We start from the raw sequence: 26,582 nt of genomic DNA, 5'->3' as shown, positions 1-26,582 counted from the left end.
ACCTCATTCGTCAGTTCAGGACCCTCCACCCTGAGAAGGCTGGTAGGAACGTCAGGAGCCGTTCCTAGGAGGGGGATTCTGTCAGGTTTTGGCCAAGACTGTTCGGGTTTTGGTCACTAGATGTCCCCATTGCACCTTTTTTGTACCTTTTGTTTTTCTTGCTCTAATTATTGTTTGCACCTGTAGGTCATTCCCTTGTTAGTATTTATACCCTGTGTGTTCCTCAGTTCCTTGCTCAGTGTTTGTAAGTTTGCACCCAGCCCCAGCCCAAGCCTTGTTTTATATAGATATTTCTCTTGTTGGAATTTCCAGAGGTTCTCTGGTTTAGTTCTTGTGTATTATTTGAGTAGTCTTTTGAGGTTTGTTTTTCCCTGCTGTTTTTTACCACTTTGTGGAGTTTCTTTTGTATTTTGGAGGATTTCCATTTTTTGTGCCTCTTGGCTTTATTTTTGGACATTGTGGATTTAGTTTCTTTGCCTGAAGATTTTGTTCTTTAATTAAACCACCATCTCTAGTACTGCTGTGTCTGCCTCATCTTCTGGGTTCTGACGATTATTAGTGACTGTTTCTCGCACCGGGTCCTGACAGTTTGAAGAAGTCTGTTACAGATGTGGCAAGGACCTCTGGTATGATGCCGTTGCTTGATGCTCCAGTTGGAGAGGCTGATACGGAATCAAGCTTTCGCAGGAGAGTGGGCCTGACAGAGGAGGACCCTTGGTTTGCTGTAGTAGAGGATGTCGAATGAATAAAAAGTGATGTTTGTCCTCCCTGTTGTGAAGGTTTGAAGTTCCCGGGTGGCGACGAGCCCACCTGGTACAGGTTGTATAGAGGGATGGACCTCAGGGTTTAACATATTCTCGGTTTTTGGTTACTAATGTGTCCAGGGGTAGTTCTTGGAGTGGTCTCCTTTTGGTCCTTGCTCATCCTTATCGTGGGCAAACTTGCACCGCCCACTCTCGACGGTGCTATCCTTACAGCTACAGGGGTCTCGGGACTTACGAATAATTGGCTATTATTGGCTGAGGAGGCGGGCAAGGCCACCCACCAGAGCTGTGTGGTATGTATGGGAGCCCGTCCACTCCTACGCATTGTACCGGCTACCCTACCTGATGTATGTCTGCTTCCTGTTATGAAGCATGACAACCCAACTGCCAACTGCTCTATATGGGACAAGGTTTATCCTATTGTTAAAAGCACCAGACGGGCCCCGATGTTTTCTTCTCGGGTTGCCAGGGCTAATTTTACTTGTATAAATATGTCCCTTGGCCCTCCAATGCTGGGAGCACTACCTTATGAATGGTGCAATAACACCCATAATCCTAATGCCCCTTTCCAACCTGTGTCTAGAGCTGATGTCTGGTGGTGGTGTAGAGGAAATCATCTATATGACCGCCTGCCAGGGAATGCCACTGGTCTTTGTGCTCTTGTCTCTCTGCTTCTTCCTGTTTCAGTGTATCCTATGGAAGTAGAGGACCTGATGGCCCGTGTAGAGAGGGACGGGGATTTATCCCGGTCCAAAAGATCAACAGGAGTGGATCCTGGAGACCCCACCTATATTGACGCCATAGGAGTCCCTAGGGGGGTGCCAGATAAGTATAAACTCGTAGACCAGGTTGCAGCCGGTTTTGAATCATCAGTGTGCTGGTGGTGCACCATTAATAAAAATGTTGACAGGATCAACTATATCCATTTTAATGTCCAAAAACTAGGCAATTGGACCCAGCAAGGCTTTGAGGCGGTACATGGCCAATTGGCGGCTACCAGCTTGATGGCCTTCCAAAACCGCATTGCAGTAGACATGCTACTCTCTGAGAAGGGAGGTGTATGCTCTATGTTTGGTGAACAGTGTTGCACCTTTATACCTAACAACACCGCCACTGATGGTAGCCTGACCATTGCCTTAGAAGGCTTGAGGACTCTTAATGGTAAGATGAAATCCCATTCTGGTGTAGACACCTCCATGTGGGATTCCTGGATGGATGCTTTTGGGAAATATAAAACCCTGGTGTCCTCAATAGTTTTGATTCTATCTCAGTGTTTGCAGCCATTTTGGTTTTGTGTGGTTGCTGTTGCATACCATGCATTCGTTCACTCACCACTAGGGTCATATCTAAAGCCATTGACCCAACAAGCCCTTCCCAGATGTTTCCTCTTTTAGGGGATGAAGGCCCTCCATCTTTTGAGGACAACAACATGCCTGCTGCTTTTACCTTTTTCTAGTTTATGTCACGTCTCTTAGGAGACGTGAAGAGAGGGCATATGAAACTTTCTCTTCAAGAAAGTTTCTGCATATACTACTCCTGCTTGATCCCATGTTTATGTCACGTCTCTTAGGAGACGTGAAGAGAGGGCATATGAAACTTTCTCTTCAAGAAAGTTTCTGCATATACTACTCCTGCTTGATCCCATGTTTATGTCACGTCTCTTAGGAGACGTGAAGAGAGGGAATCAAAACTTTCTCTCTGAGAAAGTTTCCCTGGTTGTTTACTTTTGTTTTTCTTACCTTTTTCCTAGTTTATGTCACGTCTCTTTGGAGACGTGAAGAGAGGGAATCAAAACTTTCTCTCTGAGAAAGTTTCCCTGGTTGTTTACTTTTGCTTTTCTTACTTTTACCTAGTTTTGTCACGTCTCTTATGAGACGTGAAGAGGGGGATTTGTAATAAATACCATTTAAAATAACACAAGCATATTGCTATTACATTGTTATAACTAACTTCTTTCAAAACAGGGTTTCTCACAAACTCATAAACAGATACAGAGACCCACACACATACCCAGAGACAGATGGCTGACACTGACCTTTCATAAACACTGACAAGAAAAGGGTGCTTGGTACTGCATTTCACGAGATACTGAGACATACACATACCCAAGGACAGAGGGCTGACGTAAACCTTTCATAAACACAGATAAGACAGGAACATCTACGCACACACAAAATCTCCTCTTCAGTCTGAACATTTTACAGAGACACACAGAAATGTCAAAATAGGAACATCTACGCACACACCTAATCTCCTGTTTTAGCTGAACATTTCTGAAGACAAAGAACTCTACTCAGAGCCAATGGGACAGTGATACTAGCCTGAAGGAGACCTCGCCCAACTCATCAGAACCAACCAGAGGACCAGAACTTCCAGACTCAACCTACTTTCTGTACTGTATAAAATGTCTATGCACTCTGTTATCTGGGCTTATTTCTGCAAGTTCCATATGAGCTAAATTAATAAGTCCGTGCACGCTTGTACCAGATATCTTTACTCTTAAATAAAACTGTCACTTGTCATACAATTTACCACCTTGTCTGAATCGATCCTTGACCGGCTCACCCTTCTCCATATCCAATTATCAACAGTGTACATACAGTTTAGACCTGGAGTATGTATTACGGACTTATGCTTTAGAACATTTTAGCCACTTTCATTAGAAGAAGCCAGTGAAGTGACATTTCAAGGATACCACAGGCATATTTTCGTTCTGTTCTGCCATTGCTTTGGAAGCTAGTTAACGGTAGCAGGCTAGCTTGTAGCTAGCATTAGCGAGACCAGAGGTTGTTTTCGGCGTTATAACGAGAGAAGAGACGCTTGCAACGCTCGTTTAGTTTTTTTTTTGTTCACCGTTTTCTTTCGGTTATATTGTATTTATTTAGTTTATATTTGGTGACATATTTATTTTCGATGTCAATGTTGGTAATGAAACGTAATTGTGTTAACGCAGCTAGCTAGCTAACTTTGTTAACGATGCCTAACGTTGCGTTGATCACTAACGGTATCTAGCTAACACAAAGGGGACTTCTAGCTGGTTAGCTAAACCGGGAAGTTGACTATTGCTAGCAATGCCTTTGTTCTGGCACAATGCTTAACACGAAGGTTCATCTCATACTAGGAGATGGAGATCCACTCAAACTAATATATACACATGTGTATATATATTAATAGTGACTATGAATAGATAGATGGCTTACGTTAGCGTAATATTTAGCTAGCATTTTGGTTAGCGAGAATTCAATTTAGCTCATTTGTTGTTTTGTTAGGTAACTAGCCAGACAGTTTCAACGCACTGTTTTGTTTAACCGTTTGATTGTAGTAATTTGCCAAGACAGCTATTGCTTCTTCATTGTCATCTAGCTAGCATGATAACTTGATCTCTGGTTGGCTCTATAATTGATTGTCAATCACTGTCAGTTGTCTGGCCAGAAAGGAATTGGCTAAAGTTAGCTAGAATAACTTTTTAAATCCATATACATCTCTTTTGTTGTTTTTTGTTTTTAACACTGCTAATGTGTTTTTGGGACACCAACGAGCGCATGTTTAGTTACATTTTTGGGAACAGTGTAACAATCTGAAGCGAGTAACCAAGTAGCAACAAATATATAATTAGGGCTAGTTCATTGGCGATAATGGCCTACTACTACACTTTGGGCTCAAATGGGATCTCATCATGGATATCTCTACACATGGTTCTCCTCATATTCACTGGTAAGTATTTGGTAATGGATAAATATTTGTTTCAACTCACAGACAATCTATACCACAGCAACTCGAACACACTCAGGCACACAGCAAGATATGGTCATTTCCATCTAAAAGTTCCCATGAGCACCAACATGAAGTTTATAGGAGCATATAACATTTGGTGTCAAATGAAAGCTGAGTCTATATTTTTGTATTGCGATTTGATATTGTGATTTGATGTTCCAAACATATTGCTCACTCTGTCTGCTGCAGAGAGACGAAAGAGCATGAGAAAATTAGTTTTGTATCAAGTCATGGAAATAAAAGTGCTAAAAACATGTTGGCTCACTATTTACAAAGAAGATGGAGAACAAGCTATAGGATGAAAACTACTAGAGTTTTGACGCAGGGACAGCCGACTAGCGCTAGCTAATGTAATTTGCCAAAATGTTTTTATTTATTTTTTACAACTAGATATTTGGAGTCCCGATATCAATATATCATCCAAAATAATATTGCAACATGTAACTGTGTCGATATTTCTATTTTATTGCCATTTGATGTTCCAAACATATTGCTCACTATATGTCTGCTGCAGATAGACAAGCCATTGTCTTACAGGCACCAAAACATCTAACTGGAGTTCTCTGCAATTCATTCCATGAGTGTGGAGCATGATATTCAAGTGCCGTTTTGCCTAACTCAGAGTGAATCCGGGGTATCTCTAGCACTAGCATGTCCTGTGACTGAGTATGATAAATACTGTTTGACCACTGGATTTTTGAATTAAGATAATTAGGAAGTTTCTGTAAGACAGCTTTATAAACAAATATCAACCAGTGTTTGGCCCTTCTAAAAATCAGGGAGTCCCAGCCAACCGAAGTGTACAAAAGGCAATGAAAAAGGCAAGCAGTAACAGCGCAACGCTGCATGATACACTGCATCCAATTTCTTCAGTACTGATGCTGATCCATGCATATATAAAATATCACCATTATCAAGCACTGACATAAAGGTGTCCTTTACAATTTCCTTTTTGTGCTGTGATGACAGACAAGATTTATTTCTATAAACAAATAATTCTCAGTTTCAGCTTCTTTACGAGTTTAAAGAGATGTTATCATCTAACCAAATTCCAAGCTATTTATAGGTGGGAACACATTCCAAAAGAGAGACATCATGGGTAGCAATGTTCAGATTTTCCAATTGTATGTCTTTGGATTGTGAAAATACAATGTATACTTAGTTTTACTTGAATTAAGCGCCAGCCTAAGATCTACAAGTGCATCTTGAAGCAATTGAAAGTCAAACTGCAGGAATGCTTCAGCGAGTGATGGGGCTGTGGCATATAGTACTGTGTCATCAGCATAGAAATGGAAGTTGCATTTTTTTCACTGAGTTACAGATGTCATTTATGTATATAGTGAATAATAAAGGACCTAAAATCGAACCTAGTGAGACTCCTTTGTTAACAGTGACAAAATCTGATTTTAACCCATCTGCAATAATAGCCTGAGATCTATCACTGAGATAATTCTGAAACCACAAACATGTATCTGAGGCCAACCCCAATGAGGTCAGTTTCTTCAGCAGAAGAGAATGATCAAACTGTATCGAAAGCCTTCGATAGATCAACACACAAAGCAACACAGTTCAACTTCTTATCCAAGGCTCTTACAATATCATTTACAACCAGGGTGGTGGCTGTGATAGTACTGTGCCCCGGTCTTAAACCAGACTGAAATGTGTTCAGTATGCAGTTGTCAAGACAAGAAAGAGCGCATTTTTGCAAGACAAGACAGCTTAGAGATTGGTCGATAAGTATCAAGGTCACCAGTATCCCCACCGTTGTGCAGAGGCAGCACATAGGCAGTTTTTCAAATCTTAGGTATGACCCCAGAGGTCAGCGTGAGGTTAAAAATATGAGTAAGAGCACCAGAGATGAGTGGTGCAGCTCTAGCCAGCAACCCTGGGTCAAGTTTGTCAGTCCCTGTAGCTTTCTTAGTGTCTATGGCTAGCAATGAATCAATAACTTTCTCCTCTGAAGAGGCTTAGTGAGAAACCCTGACCATCAGCATACTCATGGATAATCACTTCATATATATCTTTTCTTCCTTCATTTGTGGTTGACCCTTTTCTCAAAAAGATTGCCTGCCTCAATGAAGTGATTGTTAAAGGCATTAGCAATGGTGTTCTTATCAGTAATGAGTCCAGTATCCAGCCCTATCTGATTTGGAAGTGTGGAGTGCATATTGTTCTTTAATGCTTTAACTACTTTCCAGAATTTGGCTGGATTCCCTTAACAGTCATTTAAACTCGTCACATAGTAATCCAATTTTGTTCTTCTAACAAGTCTGATGCACAGGTTTCTCAGCTGCCTAAAAGTCAGCCAGTCAGAGCTAGAAGTTTCTCTAGCCTTAGCCCATGCTACATCTCTTTTACGAATAGCATCAGAAATGTCAGAATTAAACCATGGGTTTGATCTATTCTTTACTCTAACCTTAGTGTATGGAGCGTGTTTATCAGCAATGGAAATTAAAACACTAGTACATTTTTCTAATGCCAACTCTGCTCCAGACGGTGTGTGGGCAATATAGCAGAAGGTGGGAGATATATTCCAACAGTTGTAACTTTACAGTTGTAACCTAATGTTAGACTTAGGGCTAACACTTCACATTGATTTGGAATGGAGACAGATTTAATTTGTGCAATGGGGAGGTAATTTCTTTGCATAGATAACCACTCCTCCCCCTCTACTCATCCTGTCAGCTCTAAAGACATTGTACCCATCCAGTCCAATATCTGCATCATTAGAATTCCTTGATAACCAAGTTTCAGATAAAACAAAGAAATCAGGACTAGCCTGAGAAACTAAAATCTTAACAAAATCAAAGTTTGACAAATGTAAAAATCTAAGTCCCTTACAGTTTAAAAAAAAAAACGTGGATTGTTGATATCAACCGGGGTACTTGTGGTGTTTACACAAGTATAATCGCCAGTGTGAACCAAGAGAATGGGGACAACATTACTAAGTACATGACCCCTACGTTTATGAAAACGTGGTTAAACGATAGTCTGATACAATGCTTGCTATAGCAATACTGCGACTAGCCCTATATCCAAGAGCAACAAGAAGTTGTTTCTGGGTCTCTCAGACTTCACTCCCATAATGTCATTCGAACCAACGTGCAACACAACTGTTGTCAGGTCGGGAGTCTGCTTCTTGACTACTGACCAAAATTCCAATGTAGTCGGTGACTTTAACACCTAGAAAACAAAGTGTGCGTGTATCTTGGATTGACACTTGCTTTACGATTGAGCTCCCGATTTAAAACGGTAACTAGCCGTTTACCATTGTTTTCTTCCGAAGCCTTTAGCATAGCTACATTTTTTTTTGCTGGAAAAAGATCATTCATAAGAAACAAAATGTTTTTTTTTGTCTCATCTTTTCTAGGAAATGCAGTTTTCTCCCAGCGAAATGACAATGTTTACGTATCAGGGATTTCTAATGGTAAGTTGGTTTCATCAAAAATAATCTGATCTCTCAGCTCGTAATGTTGGCAGGAACTACAACTCAGCCCATGTTTTTGTCTGCGAAGAAGCAAACTGTACATTTGTTGCCCACAGCAGACTTTCAGAATAGCATTGTTGCATGAACAGAACACTGTTAATTTCCTATACCACCGGGACACTAGAAATGGAATACATTGACACATAGCATTGTGTGTTTGTGAGTTACTACTGTGTTTTTAGCCAGGAGAGTGGGATAGGCCTACTCTCTTAGCTTGCTGTGCACTCTTCCAATGCACATTACGGAAGCCTGAAAATGACTTATGTATTATATTTTTTAAACCTACCGTTTTCGTTGTGTCGTATTTTATACATTTTTCTTAGTGTTTTAATGGAAAACCGATTTTAAAATAAAAAATGGTCTGTTTAAACGCTAAGAACAATTGTCCATTTGTCACATCCCGAGACTGGACCATAAATAACAATCAAAGTGAAATGTGTGGGCATTTCAGCCACAAATACATTAGAACATTTTCAACTGGATCAGAAACATTGGTCACAATCTTATTTCCTAAATGGTGTAACCGATGTGCCTTGTTGAGTTTGGGGACTATTTCATAAGGATTTAAGCTTACTTACATCCATTTAAATATCCAGTTCGCGACACACGCTTTATATGTATTTTATTTTTGACCCCCTTTTTCTCCCCAGTTTCGTGATATCCAATTGCGATCCAATCTTGTCTCATCGCTGCAACTCCCCAATGGGCTCGGGAGAGGCGAAGGTCGAGCCATGCGTCCTCCGAAACATGACCCACCATGCCGCGCTGCTTCTTAACCCGGAAGCCAGGAAACAACGTTCAACTGTCAACTGAAGTCAGCTTGCAGGCACCTGCCCGCCATAAGGAGTCGTTAGAGCGCGATGAGCCAAGGAAAGCACCCCAGCCAAACCCTCCCCTAATCCGGAAGACGCTGAGCCAATTGTGCGCCGCCCTATGGTTCTCCAGTTCACAGCCGGCTGTGACACAGCCTGGGATCGAACCCCAGGCTGTAGTGACTCCTCAACGCTGTGATGCAGTGCCTTAGACCACTGCGCCACTCGGGAGGCCCGCGTCACACACTATTGATAAGACAATTATGGCCTACCTTCCTGATTCCATATTGTCCTTTTTCTCTTGTCAAAGGTAAAAGCGGTAGGCAGGATTGGATCAGCCCAGTATTGTCCAATGAGGTTGCAGGGTGGGCCCGAGCTCATGCAGAGTACATTTTTTTACTCTTTGTGCACATGTTGCAGGGCTCGAACAATGACTTGATACACATGTGTCAGGTGGTACACAATCAGCGACCCGTTTGGCTTGTGAGCACTACTTTAGAAACTACCAGCCGAAATTATAAAAAATACGCAAAAAAATGCTCATTTGTGTGTGTGCGCGACTGTCTGTGTCCGTGTGTGTGTCTCTGTCCAGCCTGTGGAGATGTGGCAGAGCAGGTCAGAGCTTCCAGTGGAGTGATAACCAGCCCTGGCTGGCCCTTCCAGTACCCCTCCAGGATCAACTGCAGCTGGAACATCAGGACCAACCCTGGGGAAATCATCACCATCAGGTGCAGCTGAACACCATCTCCTCTCCACAATCTATACCTCTCCCCTTCCTCTTCCTCCTCTCCTCCCTCAGTATCTCCCTCACTCAGTCTATACCCTCATCAGCCTGGCTGGCTGCAAACACTTCCCACACACTAAAAGGGTCTGATTAATGCAGGGGCTGAAGTCCTGGGGTCCAAGCCAGTAGGGTGCCCTGGAGCAGAGAAATACGTTTTTTTATATTTTTTATATATAACCACCAAAAACAGAAGCCTGCTCAATGAGTGTAGATAGCCTGCTGCCGCTCTCCAAATCATCAGATGGGGGAGGAGGTTTGGGAGTAATTTTTGCAGTTTTAAAGCTAAACACCTGCAATTCTACACGTTTTGCCATGACGTGCCATGTTAATGATATCTGAATGAGAGTGATTAACCAAATTAATGGGGGCCCACTGGAGGTCCAGGCTAGAGGTCGACCGATTAATCGGAATGGCCGATTAATTAGGGGCAATTTCAAGTTTTCATAACAATCGGAAATCGGTAATTTTGGACGCCGATTTTGCAGATTTTTAAAAATATATATTGTTTTACACCTTTATTTATCTAGGCAAGTCAGTTAAGAACACATTCTTATTTTCAATGACGGCCTAGGAACGGTGGGTTAACTGCCTTGTTTAGGTGCAGAACGACCGATTTTTACCTTGGCAGCTCAGGGATTCAATCTTGCAACCTTACGGTTAACTAGTCCAACGCTCTAACCACCTGCCTCACGAGGAGCCCACCTGTTACGCGAATGCAGTAAAGCTGTCACGAGAATTATGTTCTCAGTGTTCATAAACCCAATTCATTGATTACTCAGCCTGATACCCAGAATTTGTGGGAAACTGGTTGGAATGAATCAGGCGGAGGCCCAGCTACAATTGTCAGGAATGTTTATTTAGAGACCTCTGACGTGCATATACAAAAACTTTCCTTTTATACCTTCTCTTAAACTATGCACATACATACACACTATATTTGGATTATCCCCTGAAGTCTCACCACAGTTTATTACCACTCAGCTGACAGTTCCAGTCCCCCCCAGATACGGAAAACCTGGAGGGGCTCTCTCCCTGTCTTATCTCCACAGAGTTATAGCTGGGTCGGTTTAAACATAGGTTAAGGAGTCTCTTTCCTTTCTTTCGGCACACACATACATTCCTTCCCCAAGGGTTATTTTTAATTACCTCTTTTCCATGCTACATAACCTCTAATCCTAATGGTTAAGTTTCTGAGTAGAATTATTTAATCATTTATCTTAAACCTTGATAAAATATTTTAACAGAAGCCAAGGTAAGTTGCTAGCTAGCATTAAACTTATCTTATAAAAAACAATCAATCATAATCACTAGTTATAACTACACATGGTTGATGATATTACTAGTTTATCTAGCGAGTCCTGTGTTGCATATAATCGATGCAGTGCGCATTCGCGAAAAAGAACTGTTGTTGCTCCAATGTGTACCTAACCATAAACATCAATGCCTTTCTTAAAATCAATACACAGAAGTATATATGTTTAAACCTGCATGTTTAGCTAAAAGAAATCCAGGTTAGCAGGCAATATTAACCAGGTGAAATTGTCACTTCTCTTGCGGTCATTGCACGCAGAGTCAGGGTATATGCAACAGTTTGGGCAGCCTGGCTCATTGCGAACTAATTTGCCTGAATTATGACATAACATTGAAGGTTGTGCAATGTAACAAGAATATTTCGACTTAGGGATGCCACCCGTTAGATAAAATACAGAACGGTTCCGTATTTCACTGAAATAATAAACGTTTTGTTTTCGAAATGATAGTTTCTGGATTCGACCATATTAATGACCAAAGGCTCGTATTTCTGTGTGTTATGTTATTAAGTCTATGATTTGATAGAGCAGTCTGACTGAGCGATGGTAGGCACCAGCAGGCTCATAAGCATTCATTCAAACAGCACTTTCGTGCGTTTTGCCAGCAGCTCTTCGCAATGATCCAAGCATTGTGCTGTTTATGACTTCAAGCCTATCAACTCCTGAGATTAGGCTGGTGTAACCGATGTGAAATGGCTAGCTAGTTAGCGGGGTGTGCGCTAATAGCGTTTCAAACGTCACTCGCTCTGAAACTTGGAGTAGTTGTTCCCCTTGCTCTGCATGGGTAACGCTGCTTCGAGGGTGGCTGTTGTCGATGTGTTCCTGGTTCGAGCCCAGGTAGCGGCGAGGAGAGAGATGGAAAGCTATACTGTTACACTGGCAATACTAAAGTGCCTATATAAACATTCAATAGTCGAAGGTATATGAAATACAAATCGTATAGAGAGAAATAGTCCTATAATTCCTATAATAACTACAACCTAAAACTTCTTACCTGGGAATATTGAAGACTCATGTTAAAAGGAACCACCAGCTTTCATATGTTCTCATGTTCTGAGCAAAGAACTTAAACGTTAGCTTTTTTACATGGCACATATTGCACTTTTACTTTCTTCACCAACACTTTGTTTTTGCATTATTTAAACCAAATTGAACATGTTTTATGTATTGGAGGCTAAATATATTTTATTGATGTATTATATTATGTTAAAATAAGTGTTCATTCAGTATTGTTGTAATTGTCATTATTACAAATAAATGTAAAAAAAAATCGGCCGATTAATCTGTATCGGCTTTTTTGGGTCCTCCAATAATCGGTATCGGTATCTGCATTGAAAAATCATAATCGGTCGACCTCTAGTCCAGGCCCCTGGAAACGTGCCCAGTCGGTATTCGGCCATCATTTCTACAAGTTTAGATTACTGGTAGGGATGTGAAAAATTGTCAATTTTTCTTAACATTTAAAATCCCCTTTTCTATTGGTTTTCCGTTAAAGTGCTAAGAAAGAAAAAAAGCCCTGGGGCCTATGATTTGTTAATCCGGCCCTGTGTGCTAGCTTCTCCTCAGCATACTAGCTCAGTGGAAACTGTTAGTGCATGGCTTTGCTGTACTGTAGGTGGTAGGCCTAGGTGCTGCTGTGTAATGCTCTGATGAAGGTCTGTTTAGACTGAATGCTTCTCTCATGAAATGTCAGTGTGCAGAGAGATTTTCCTCAGGTGCTGTATAAGGCACATGACAATGCCCTTTCTCCCACTCATTGCTTGCTTTATTCAATTTATATATCTCGGTGTGTCCATTTGAAGTAATGTGTTTTTTATTAATTTTGATGATGCTCTTCCGATGTGCTCTCAATTGTGCTTGTAGTGTCCTGTTTGTTCGTGAAGCATCAGCTCAAGTATTGTGTTTTCTGTCTGGACCAGAGCGCTGAAAGGAACCTGCCTTTTATTTTTTCCAGTACTGTGTCCATGTTTACCAGCTCAGAAATAGACCCTCTGTGTTTCAGTGTTGTTTTTTCTACAGGATGTGATTTAGTGGCAAGAACAAACCGAAAATGTAATCTATCAATGACCATAAATGGGCAACAGAGCTTGCATGCAAACAACACTTGATAAATTCACTAAATTAGTGAATGTGTAAGTAATATGTTAGTAGTAAGTGTTTATACTCAAGTGGTGGTTATGCACATTAATAATATGTTATAGTCATGCTTTATTTGATTATTTTTATTTAACCTTTTATTTAACTAGGCTAGTTAAGAACACATTTTTTATTTACGATGACGGCCTAGGAACAGTGGGTTAACCTGTTCAGGGGCAGAACGACAGATTTTTACCTTGTCAGCTCGGGAATTCGATATAGCAACGTTTCAGTTACTGGCCCAACGCTCTAACCACTAGGCTACCTGCCTCCCCTAATGTTTAAGTAAGTTGTGGTTATAATCAAGCTTTATTTAAGTAAAAGTAGTTGAGTTATTGGCTATGTCATTGATTTAACTGTTATCACTGAGTCTCATCCAATGTACTTTAACCCTGGAGGAAAGTCACTCAGTATTACCAGTGATCATCTTTATTGTTTGGAAACTTGTTTCAACTGTTTGCTTTTTTGCAGTATGTACCCTATGAAAGAAGCTCATATCGATGACATCCCATTTACAGACTTCGACTAGCAATGAATGTGATATGTAGTTTTCTTACCTACTTTAGTTGAATGCACTTATTGTAATTCACTCTGGATAAGAGTGTCCAAAAGCTAGTTTTGGATATTACAAGAAGTTACTGCAAACGTCAAACACTTTTTTTCTCTCGAACATCAATGCATGTACCATAAAACAGCAGAATATGTACTGAAAAACAAAGGAGCTGGGGCAAACAGTGGTGCTGTTTATCCAAATGCGTATTCAGCCTGTAACTTACAAAAATGTCAAATATACAGTACATTAATAATGTTTACTGTCAGGAAACCTCTTTTACCCCTTTGCCATTTCTCCCCCCAGCTTCCAGGACTTTGAGATCCAGAACTCTCACCGTTGCGGGCTGGACTGGGTTTCCATCGGCACCTACAAGAACCTAGATGGCTACCGCGCATGTGGCTCGTCCATCCCAGCCCCCTACATTTCTTCCCAGGACCACGTGTGGATCAAGTTCCACTCGGACGACATCATGACCGGCAAGGGCTTCAGGCTGTCTTATATAACAGGTAGCACCGCTCGCAGAGTCATGCTATTGATCAAATAATTTAATTAGTCACGTATTTGTCCCACATGCACATTTTAACTGGACACAAATAGACATTTGTATCCTAACTAGCTCGGAGGAGAGAATGATGACGGGTCGGGTTGTAAATGGCTTACAGCTGCAGTGTGAGCCTCTTCTCGAACGCTGCGTCCTCTGGAAAAACTGAAAGTCAGTAATTGGCTTGCTTGGCACTTTATGCACTTGAAGCAGCCTTTAGTTTTTTGTCCTCCTCTCTCTCGCTATGCCTTTCTCTCTCTGTTGTCTCCAAGCATTGGCTTTTCAAATGTGACAGAGGCTCATGGACTGAACGTCTATAAATGACTATCAGGCACTGCTTATATAATGTTGATGGTGCACAGCTTGATCAATAAGCATAAGCACTGTACATAATTAAACTAAATGATCCCACATTATTTTCCCTCGATTGTCACTAATGGTAAAATATTTGTAAGTGGTCACAAAGTGCATTAAATGGCGGTATTTCCTAATATTCTCAATTTCAGGAAAACCGGCGATGATCAGCTGTGACTCGGACCAGTTCCATTGCTCCAACGGAAAGTGCATCCCAGAGTCGTGGAAGTGCAACACCATGGACGAGTGTGGTGACAACTCTGACGAGGAGCTGTGCGTCCAGTCCAACCCCTCCACAGCCTTCTCCTTCCAGCCCTGTGCCTTCAGTCAGGTAGAGATTACTGACTTTGTGTAGTCTAGGTCAAGGGGATTGTGAATTTGTATTTGTATTTATTTAACCTTTGTTTAACTAGGCAAGTCAGTTAAGAACAAATTCTTATTGACAATGACGGCCTACCAAAAGGCCTCCTACGGGGGCCTGCGATTTAAATAAATAAATACAATAATAATATAGGACAAGGAAAGGCAGCCAAAGGAGGAATTGGCTTTGAGGGTAACCAGTGAAATATATCTGCTGGAGCGCGTGCTGCGGGTGGGTGCTGCTATGGTGACCAGTGAACTGAGATAAGGCAGGGCTTTACCTAGCAAAGACTTGTTGATGACCTGGAGCCAGTGGGTTTGGCTACGAGTATGAAGCGAGGGCCAGCCAACGAGAGCGTACAGGTCGCAGTGGTGGGTAGTATATGGGGCTTTGGTGACAAAACGCATGGCACTGTGATAGACTACATCCAATTTGTTGAGTAGAGTGTTGGAGGCTATTTTGTAAATGACATCGCCCAAAGTCGAGGATCGGTAGGATAGTCAGTTTTACGAGGGTATGTTTTAGAGGTCGACCGATTAATCGGAATGGCTGATTTAATTAGGGCCGATTTTCAAGTTTTCATAACAATCAGAAATCAGTATTTTTAGGCGCAGATTTTTTATTATTATACACTGCTCAAAAAAATAAAGGGAACACTTAAACATCACAATGTAACTCCAAGTCAATCACACTTCTGTGAAATCAAACTGTCCACTTAGGAAGCAACACTGATTGACAATACATTTCACATGCTGTTGTGCAAATGGAATAGACAACAGGTGGAAATTATAGGCAATTAGCAAGACACCCACAATAAAGGAGTGGTTCTGCAGGTGGTGACCACAGACCACTTCTCAGTTCCTATGCTTCCTGGCTGATGTTTTGGTCACTTTTGAATGCTGGCGGTGCTTCAACTCTAGTGGTAGAATGAGACGGAGTCTACAACCCACACAAGTGGCTCAGGTAGTGCAGCTCATCCAGGATGGCACATCAATGCGAGCTGTGGCAAGAATGTTTGCTGTGTCTGTCAGCGTAGTGTCCAGAGCATGGAGGCGCTACCAGGAGACAGGCCAGTACATCAGGAGACGTGGAGGAGGCCGTAGGAGGGGAACAACCCAGCTGCAGGACCGCTACCTCCGCCTCTGTGCAAGGAGGAGCAGGAGGAGCACTACCAGAGCCCTGCAAAATGACCTCCAGCAGGCCACAAATGTGCATGTGTCTGCTCAAACGGTCAGAAACAGACTCCATGAGGGTGGTATGAGGGCCCGACGTCCACAGGTGGGGGTTGTGCTTATAGCCCAACACCGTGCAGGCCGTTTGGCATTTGCCAGAGAACACCAAGATTGGCAAATTCGTCACTGGCGCCCTGTGCTCTTCACAGATGAAAGCAGGTTCACACTGAGTACATGTGACAGACGTGACAGAGTCTGGAGACGCCGTGGAGAACGTTCTGCTGCCTGCAACATCCTCCAGCATGACCGGTTTGGCGGTGGGTCAGTCATGGTGTGGGGTGGCATTTCTTTGGGGGGCCGCACAGCCCTCCATGTGCTCGCCAGAGGTAGCCTGACTGCAATTAGGTACCGAGATGAGATCCTCAGACCCCTTGTGAGACCATATGCTGGTGCGGTTGGCCCTGGGTTCCTCCTAATGCAAGACAATGCTAGACCTCATGTGGCTGGAGTGTGTCAGCAGTTCCTGCAAGAGGAAGGCATTGATGCTATGGACTGGCCCGCCCGCTCCCCAGACCTGAATCCAATTGAGCACATCTGGGACATCATGTCTCGCTCCATCCACCAACGCCACGTTGCACCACAGACTGTCCAGGAGTTGGTGGATGCTTTAGTCCAGGTCTGGGAGGAGATCCCTCAGGAGACCATCCGCCACCTCATCAGGAGCATGCCCAGGCGTTGTAGGGAGGTCATACAGGCACGTGGAGGCCACACACACTACTGAGCATCATTTTGACTTGTTTTAAGGACATTACATCAAAGTTGGATCAGCCTGTAGTGTGGTTTTCCACTTTAATTTTGAGTGTGACTCCAAATCCAGACCTCCATGGGTTGATAAATTTGATTTCCATTGATAATTTTTGTGTGATTTTGTCAGCACATTCAACTATGTATAGAAAAAAATATTTAATAAGAATATTTCATTCATTCAGATCTAGGATGTGTTATTTTAGTGTTCCCTTTATTTTTTTGAGCAGTGTATATATGTTTAAATTTGTCAAATAAAATGTCTTTATTTATTCAGTTTCCCTGCCTGTCCCGCTATACCCGTGTCTACACTTGCCTGCCCGAGTCACTCAAATGTGACGGCAGCATCGACTGCCAGGACCTTGGTGACGAGATTGACTGCGACGTGCCGACCTGCGGCGACTGGCTGCGGAACTTCTATGGCACCTTCAGCTCGCCCAACTACCCTGACTTTTACCCACCAGGCAGCAACTGCACCTGGCTCATCGACACGGGCGACCACCGCAAGGTTGGTACTGATTCTTTTGCCTGTTTGAGAACGAGGACTGACCAAAATGGATGTGGCCAGGACTGTTAATTGTATTTTGTTTGTGTATTGTTGTACTGTATTCACATGGCTGAGACAACTATCTTTTGTCTAAAATGAAATCCTATTTGTCTAAAATGATATCCTATCCTTATATTTCCCTATACATATATTTCCGCGCCATGCTGCTCGCTCACACCACACTGCTCATTGGTAAGCGAATGCTCCTGCTACCTGTCTCTCCTTAACTTGTTGACTGGTGTTTTGGCTCAATGCCCTGCAATTTATTGCTTGCTTCTACAGCACCAACTTGCGAGTTGGACATCTCCCGCTCAAATAGTGTATGTGTGTGACTCATGTGTGATTGCTTGGGGTTTTGCCATTTCACAGGCTGTGTTTGTTTCAGGAGGTGTGGTGCAGCCTGTATTTGCAAACCCACTGTAGCTTACAGCAAACTTTTAGTAAATTCCTGTCAAGAAGAGCGACACGGAAGCCCAGTTAGCCTAGCTAGCCTGGCGTTTCAAGTGGAGGTCGCTAACAAACGGTTTCAACGCTGCAGGTGCTGTGTTTATTTTGCTCTATTCAGGGGACAATGCGGACCACCCGGACTTTCAATGTAGCAGCTGTTTGCCCGCTGAGGACTACAGAAGCGAAGTTGCTACTCTTAGCGAACAAGTAGCAAACTTACACAAGCTACTGGGGAATCCACGTCCGCCCAAATTTCTCTTCTACTCCAGTAGCTGGACGCCATTCTGACTTGATGGGAGTGTTGCCACTGTTTAGTCTCGCCATAACCAACTGGCTGGTGCTCCGCAGGGATCCCTCCCAGAAGGGGTCTCCACTTCCCAGGAAGGTGGAGTTAGTCCGATGCTTCTGGAGGACTTAGTGGATGTTCCTATTCTTGACCCTGCCAACCAGCCATGGAGTCAAGACACTCAACGTGAAAGGTCAAAACCAGCTGCCTTTGGCAATTGGGGCCTCCTTGGTGGTGGGAAGCCAGACTTCAAACAGCTTCGCCGCCCTGGATCTAGATGTTCTGGCGCCTTCATCCCTGGTGAAAGAGTCTTCGTTGGTTATAGGATGATCAAACTGGGTGCTTTGGCATCTCGCATGCCCGGAACATGCTGGCTTGCGAGGTTCCGCCTCTTGTAAATCCTTGATGGGTCTTTCAAGTCATGCAAGGTGTAGGAATGGGCGTATTTCCTATTCCATCTCGCTGGCTGTTGTCTTAAGCAGCTCTATGGTGAGAAACGTCTCGGTTTTTGGAGCAAAAACCCTGTTCTACCCTGGGGCTTGAGTACAGGATATTACTAGAATGCTCCCCACCTTTCTACGTCAGCACACAGAAATTGATGTGGTTGTAGTGCATGGGGGATTTAATGACATTAGGAATTGTAGCTTGGAACGGATGACAGGATTTTGAAGAATGGATAGGTCTCTGCTGGATACCAAAAAACGTCCTATTATTTCTGTCCCGGTGCCCTCGCTGGGTCGAGGTAGTGAACATTTTAGCAAGCTTCTAGCACTTCACAACTGGCTACGTGACTTCTCCAACTCCTTGGGTGTAACTTTTGTAGACAACTTTGACATATTTTCGTAGCAGATGATGCTCTATAAGGAGGATGGGATCCACCCTAATCATGTGGGTGGATAGATCCTGTCCAAACATTACAATTGCAGCGATTTCATTCTGCCACAGCTTCCCATGTTGATAGGGGTATTGTAAATAGTAGTTCTGTGCCTGTTAAATTAATTTCAATTGATAGCTCTCAGCTTCTGTAAGGTACCCACTGCTGTTGGCTCCACCTATGCTATTAAATGTTTTATAAAAACAATGTCCTATCCCAGAGCTCGAGTAAATTACATTACTAAGCTGGTCCTGAATATACTACATCAGGACATGGAAATCATATCTGGCCCTGTGCCCTCTGAATCATGGCATTGAACGGTTTAGCAGGATTCTTTCTCTACACAACTGGCTACGTGATTATTGCAGCTCAATGGGTGTAACTTTTGTTGATAATTTCAATATATTTTGGAAACAAAACACGTTTTATAAGGAGGATGGGATCCACCCATATCATTTGGGTTCATGGATCCTTTCACAGTATTATAAGGCTGTGTTGAGACAATGACTTGTCAATGACCCAAGCCCAGCTCAGTTAATCCCTACCATTGTGTTGCTGAGTCATCATAATGCTTTAACAAATGTACATTATACCAGGGGCATTGATAAGTAACCTAATTTATGTCCCTCTAACTGCCCTGAATGCCTCTGCTGATCCTACAGCTATTGTTTGCAAATTTATGCTGTTAGCACTGAGACAGTGTGCCCTAGTAGGTATTCCACGGTGTGCACCCCACACTGCACTAACATAAATAACATGAGAATATCTACTTCTGCTAGGCTTCCCAGTAAAGCAATGAAAACAAGCAAGCATCCCAGAAAAGTGCTCAAAATAGCCCACGTTAACATATGTAGCTTTAGAAACAAGGTTCATGAAATTAATAACTTGCTATTAATAGATGACATTCATATTCTGACTATCTCTGAAACTCACTTAGATAATACCTTTGATACAGTGGTAGCAATACAAGGTTATAACATTTACAGAACAGACAAATGCCAGCGGTAGAGGTGTTGCTTTTTATATTCAGAACCACGTTCCTGTAAAGCTTAGAGAGGATCTCATGTTAAATACTGTTGAAGTAATATGGCTGCAGGTTTATCTGCCTCACCTAAAGCCCATTCTTGTGGGAAGCTGCTATAGACCACCAAGTGCTAACAATCAGTATCTGGATAACGTGTGAAATGCTTGATAATGTATATGATTTCAACAGAGGTATATTTATGGGTGATTTTTAAATATTGACTGGCTTTCATCAAGCTGCCCACTGAAGAAGCTTCAAACTAACCAGTGCCTGCAATCTGGTTATCAGTCAACCTGCCAGGGTAGTTACAAACAGCAGCATCTTTACAAATGCTGCAGAAATGTGCTTGAAAGCAGTATCCAGATCCATTGGATGTAGTGATCACAATATAGTAGCCATATCTAGGAAAACCAAAGTTCTAAAGGCTGGGTCTAATATACTGTATAAGAGGTCATACAATACGTTTTGTAGCGATTCCAAATTTGATGTAAGGAATTTGTTGATCCGGGGTCTGTAATGAGGGGCAAACAGACGCTGCACTTGCCACATTTATGAGATTGCATTTCCTAGTTACTAATAAGCATGCACCCATCAAGAAAATGACTTAAAAACTGTTAAACCCTTGTGGATTGACAACCGATTGGCAAGCATACTACAAATTGAAAAATCATGTGACTAAACTGAATTAAAAAAAGAAGAAACTACACTATGAAACAAAGAGAAATTACCTAAAAAAATTTAGTAAAAATCTTTGGAGCACCTTCAATGAAATGTTGGGGAAAAATGCAAACTCAGCTCCATTCATTGAATCAGATGGCTCATTCATCACAAAACCGACTGATATTGCCAACTACTGGCATGATTTTTTTTCTTTGGCAAGATTAGCAAACATGACATGCCAGCAACAAATGCTGACACATCCAAGTATATCAGACCAAATTATGAAAGACAAGAATTGTACTTGTGAATTCCGTAAAGTCAGTGTGGAATTGTCTATCAACAATGACAAGCCACCAGGGTCTGACAATCTGAACGGAAAATGACTGAGGATAATAGCAGACAATATTGCCACTCCTATTTGCCAGATTTTCAATTGAAGCCTACTAGAAAGTGTGTGCCCTCAGGCCTGGAGGGAAGCTAAAGCCATTCCGCTACCCAGGAATAGTAAAGCCCCCTTTACTGGATCAAAAAGCCAGCTAATCAGCCTGTTACCAACCCTTAGTAATTTTCTGGAAAAAATTGTTTGACCAGATACAATGCTATTTCAAAGTAAACAAATTGACAATAGACTTTCAGCACGCTTATAGGGAAGGGCACTCAACAAGCACATCACTTACACAAATGACTGATGATTGGCTGAGAGAAATTGATGATACAATTATTTTGGGGGGCTGTCTTGTTAGACTTCAGTGCAGCTTTTGACATTATCGATCATAGTCTGCTGTTGGAAAAACGTATGTGTTTACAGCCCCTGCTATAATGTGGATAAAGAGTTACTTGTCTAACAGAACACAGAGGGTGTTATTTAACAAAGAGCTGCCGTTAGAGTGGGTGGCAAGGAATAAGTTAGCCCTAAATATTTCTAGAACTAAAAGCATTGTGTTTGGGACAAAACCCTAAACCTCAACTAAGTTTTGTAATAAATAATGTGGAAATGGAGCATGTTGAAATGACTAAACTGCTTGGAGTAACCCTAGATTGTAAGCTGTCTTGGTCAAAACATATTGATACAGTAGTAGCTAAGATGGGGAGAAGTCTGTCCATAATAAAGCAACGCTCTGCCTTCTTACCAACGCTATCAACAAGGCAGGTCCTACAGGCCCTAGTTTTGTTGCACCTTGACTACTATTCAGTCGTGTGGTCAGGTGCCACAAAAAAGGACGTAAGAAAATTACAATTGGCTCAGAACAGGGCAGCACAGCTGGCCCTTGGATGTACACAGAGAGCTAATATTAATAATATGCATGTCAGTCTCTCCTGGCTCAAAGTGGAGGAGAGATTGACTTCATCACTACTTGTATTTATGAGAGGTATTGACATGTTGAATGCTGTCTGTCTAAACTACTGGCACACAGAGCTCACACACCCATGTATATGCCACAAGAGGTCCCTTCCTAGTCCCCAGGTCAAAAACAGACTATGGGGGGTGCACAGTACTACATAGAGCCATGACTACATGGAACTCTATTCCACATCAAGTAACTGACACAAGCAGTAAAATTAGATTTAAAAAAAACATTAAAAAAAACACCTTATGGAACAGCGGTGACTGTGAAGCAACACAAACATAGGCACAGACACATGCATACATGCACATGGATTTAGTACTGTGGTCGAGTAGGGGCCTGAGGGCATACAGTGTGTTGTGAAATCTGTGAATGTATTGTAATGTTTAAAAAATTGTATAAACTGCCTTAATTTTGCTGGACCCCAGAAAGAGTAGCTGCTGCCTTGGCAGAACAGTATACAGAGGTGGGACCAAGTCATAAGTAAGTCTCAAGTCTTAGCACTCAAGTTCCAAGTCAAGACAGGCAAGTCGGAGAGTCAAGACCGTCAAGTCTCGAGTCTTTAACTTTGAGTTTCGAGTCCTAAACAAGTCATAATGTGCTCTTCACCAAATGTAATACCATTTAATATTTTTAACAAGAGGAATAGTTAGTATATTACATTTACGCAAATCATTAATGCTTTTTAAAAATATCTACCGTTGAAGTCGGAAGTTTACATACACTTAGGTTGGAGTCATAAAAACTAGTTTTTCAACCACTCCACAAATTTCTTGTTAACAAACTAGTTTTGGCAAGTCGGTTAGGACATCTACTTTGTGCGTGACACAAGTCATTTTTCCAACAATTGTAAACAGACAGATTATCTCACTTATAATTCACTGTATCACAATTCCAGTGGGTCAGAAGTTTACATACACGAAGTTGACTGTGCCTTTAAATAGCTTGGAGAATTTCCAGAAAGTGATGTCATGGCTTTAGAAGCTTCTGATAGGCTAATTGACATAGTTTGATTCAATTGGAGGTGTACCTTCAAACTCAGTTTTTGCATGTAAGCATGAATCAGGAGAATAGAATTATGGTCAGATTTGCCAAAGGGCGAGGGAGAGCTTTGTACGCGTGTCTGTGTGTGGAGTAAAGGTGGTCTAGTGTTTTTTTCCTCTGTTTGCACATGTACCATGCTGGTAGAAATTAGGTAAAATGGATTTAAGTTTCCCTGCATGGAAGTCCTCGGCCACTAGGAGCGCCGCCTCTGGATATAAAGGTGAAATATATATATATATGTTTTAAATAAACAATGTGCCATTGGAACACAGGAGTGATGGTTGCTGATAATGGGCCTCTACGCCTATGTAGATATTCCATTAAAAAATCTGCCGTTTCCAGCTACAATAGTCATTTACAACATATTTCTGATCAATTTGATGTTAATTTAATGGACAAAAAATGTGCTTTTCTTTCAAAAACAAGGACATTTCTAAGTGACCCCAAACTTTTGTGTGTGTGTATATATATTTTAAAAGTATTTTATACTTTTATTTATACAGGGGATCAACTCAGACCAAGGTCTCATTTGCAGTAGAGCCCTGTTTTCAATGCAAATTTAAAAAAATACATATGCACAAATACAGACACATTAAGACATATACATTAAGACATATAGACATTAAGAACAATCACAATTAACAATTTAAAGATTAGAGATACATTTTTGCATTGCCCATGGGGCACCATAACATCCATTCTAAGAGCTTTTTGTAAATTGTTCCACTTCTAAGGTGCAGCATAGCTTGACAACTGTGAGAAGCATTGGAGTCAACATGGGACAGAATCCCTGTGGAACGTTTTCGACACCTTGTATAGTCCATGCTCTGACGAATTGAGGCTGTTATGAGGGCAAAAGGGAGTGCAACTCCATATTAGGAACGTGTTCCTAATGTGTTGTACACAGTGTATATAGTCATAACAATATTATCAACATTGTTTTGTTATAAACAAATAATCTCCTCACCCCAAGGTAGAAGGAGCGCATTTTCATTTCACCGATAGAATCAGGAAGTTTTGACTTTCTGTCTATTCATCTGCTCATAGTGTACCACAAGATCTCGCAGTCATAGCGAATGCACCATGGGCCAGAGAAGGAAGCACTGCCCCACACGGAGCTGTTTATTTCAGAGGCTGGGAAAAAATTCTTTATATATACACAAAACATTAGGAACACCTTTGCACCCTCTTTTTCCACAGAACAGGGATGTTGACTCCAATGCTTCCCACAGTTGTGTCAAGTTGGCTGGATGTCTTTTGAGTAGAGGTCGACCGATTAATCGGCATGGCGGATTAACTAGGGCCAATTTCAAGTTTTCATAACAATCGGTAATCTGCATTTTTGGACGCCGATTATGGCCGATTACTTTGCAATCCACGAGGAGACTGCGTGGCAGGCTGACCACCTATTATGTGAGTGCAGCAAGGAGCCAAGGTAAGTTGCTAGCTAGCATCAAATCAAATTTATTTATATAGCCCTTCGTACATCAGCTGATATCTCAAAGTGCTGTACAGAAACCCAGCCTAAAACCCCAAACAGCAAGCAATGCAGGTGTAGAAGCACGGTGGCTAGGAAAATCTCCCTAGAAAGGCCAAAACCGAGGAAGAAACCTAGAGAGGAACCAGGCTATGAGGGGTGGCCAGTCCTCTTCTGGCTCTGCCGGGTGGAGATTATAACAGAACATGGCCAAGATGTTCAAATGTTCATAAATGACCAGCATGGTCAAATAATAATAATCACAGTAGTTGTCGAGGGTGCAGCAAGTCAGCACCTCAGGAGTAAATGTCAGTTGGCTTTTCATAGCCGATCATTAAGAGTATCTCTACCGCTCCTGCTGTCTCTAGAGAGTTGAAAACAGCAGGTCTGGGACAGGTAGCACATCCGGTGAACAGGTCAGGGTTCCATAGCCGCAGGCAGAACAGTTGAAACTGGAGCAGCAGCACGGCCAGGTGGACTGGGGACAGCAAGGAGTCATCATGCCAGGTAGTCCTGAGGCATGGTCCTAGGGCTCAGGTCCTCCGAGAGAGAGAAAGAAAGACAGAATTAGAGAGAGCATACTTAAATTCACACAGGACACCGGATAAGACAGGAGAAGTACTCCAGATATAACAAACTGACCCTAGCCCCCCCGACACCTAAACTACTGCAGCATAAATACTGGAGGCTGAGACAGGAGGGGTCAGGAGACACTGGCCCCATCCGATGATACCCCCGGACAGGGCCAAACAGGAAGGATATAACCCCACCCACTTTGCCAAAGCACAGCCCCCACACCACTAGAGGGATATTTTCACCCACCAACTTACCATCCTGAGACAAGGCCGAGTCTAGCCCACAAAGATCTCCGCCACGGCACAACCCAAGGGGGGGGCGTCAACCCAGACAGGAAGATCACGTCAGTGACTCAACCCACTCAAGTGACGCACCCCTCCTAGGGACGGCGTGAAAGAGCACCAGTAAGCCAGTGACTCAGCCCCTGTAATAGGGTTAGAGGCAGAGAATCCCAGTGGAGGAGAGGGGAACCGGCAAGGCAGAGACAGCAAGGGCGGTTCGTTGCTCCAGAGCCTTTCCGTTCACCTTCACACTCCTGGACCAGACTACACTCAATCATATGACCCACTGAAGAGATGAGTCTTCAGTAAAGACTTAAAAGTTGAGACCGAGTCCTGCGTCTCTCACATGGGTAGGCCGATCATTCCATAAAAATGGAGCTCTATAGGAGAAAGCCCTGCCTCCAGCTGTTTGCTTAGAAATTCTAGGGACAATTAGGAGGCCTGCGTCTTGTGACCGTAGCGTAAGTGTAGGTATGTACGGCTGGACCAAATCGGAAAGATAGGTAGGAGCAAGCCCATGTAGAATGCTTTGTAGGTTAGCAGTAAAACCTTGAAATCAGCCCTTGCCTTAACAGGAAGCCAGTGTAGTGAGACTAGCACTGGAGTAATATGATCAAATGTTTTGGTTCTAGTCAGGATTCTAGCAGCCGTATTTAGCACTAACTGAAGTTTATTTAGTGCTTTATCCGGGTAGCCGGAAAAGTGAGAGCATTGCAGTAGTCTAACCTAGAAGTAACAAAAGCATGGATACATTTTTCTGCATCATTTTTGGACAGAAAGTTTCAGATTTTTGCAATATTACGTAGATGGAAAAAAGCTGTCCTTGAAACAGTCTTGATATGTTCGTCAAAAGAGAGATCAGGGTACCAGAGTAACGCTGAGGTCCTTCACAGTTTTATTTGAGACGACTTTACAACCATCAAGATTAATTGTCAGATTCAACAGAAGAATCTCTTTGTTTCTTGGGACCAAGACAAGCATCTCTGTTTTGTCCGAGTTTAAAAGTAGAACGTTTTCAGCCATCCACTTCCTTGTGTCTGAAACACAGGCTTCTAGCGAGGGCAATTTTGGGGCTTCACCATGTTTCATTGAAATGTACAGCTGTGTGTCATCCGCATAGCAGTGAAAGTTAGACATTACGGTTTTCAAATGACATCCCCAAGAGGTA

General features: G+C 42.4%; 1 pseudogene; it reads left to right on the top strand.

Annotated features, from left to right (window-relative positions):
* The first annotated feature begins 4,399 nt into the window (after positions 1 to 4,399).
* LOC139558918 (low-density lipoprotein receptor-related protein 12-like) overlaps positions 4,400 to 26,582 on the top strand; it is a 31,667-nt pseudogene continuing 9,484 nt past the window's right edge.

Source organism: Salvelinus alpinus, chromosome 29 (genome assembly GCF_045679555.1).
Source record: "Salvelinus alpinus chromosome 29, SLU_Salpinus.1, whole genome shotgun sequence".
In the NCBI taxonomy this organism is placed as follows: Eukaryota; Metazoa; Chordata; class Actinopteri; order Salmoniformes; family Salmonidae; genus Salvelinus; species Salvelinus alpinus.
Note: the sequence above shows the minus strand (reverse complement) of the source record. Positions and strands in the feature narration are given on the sequence as shown.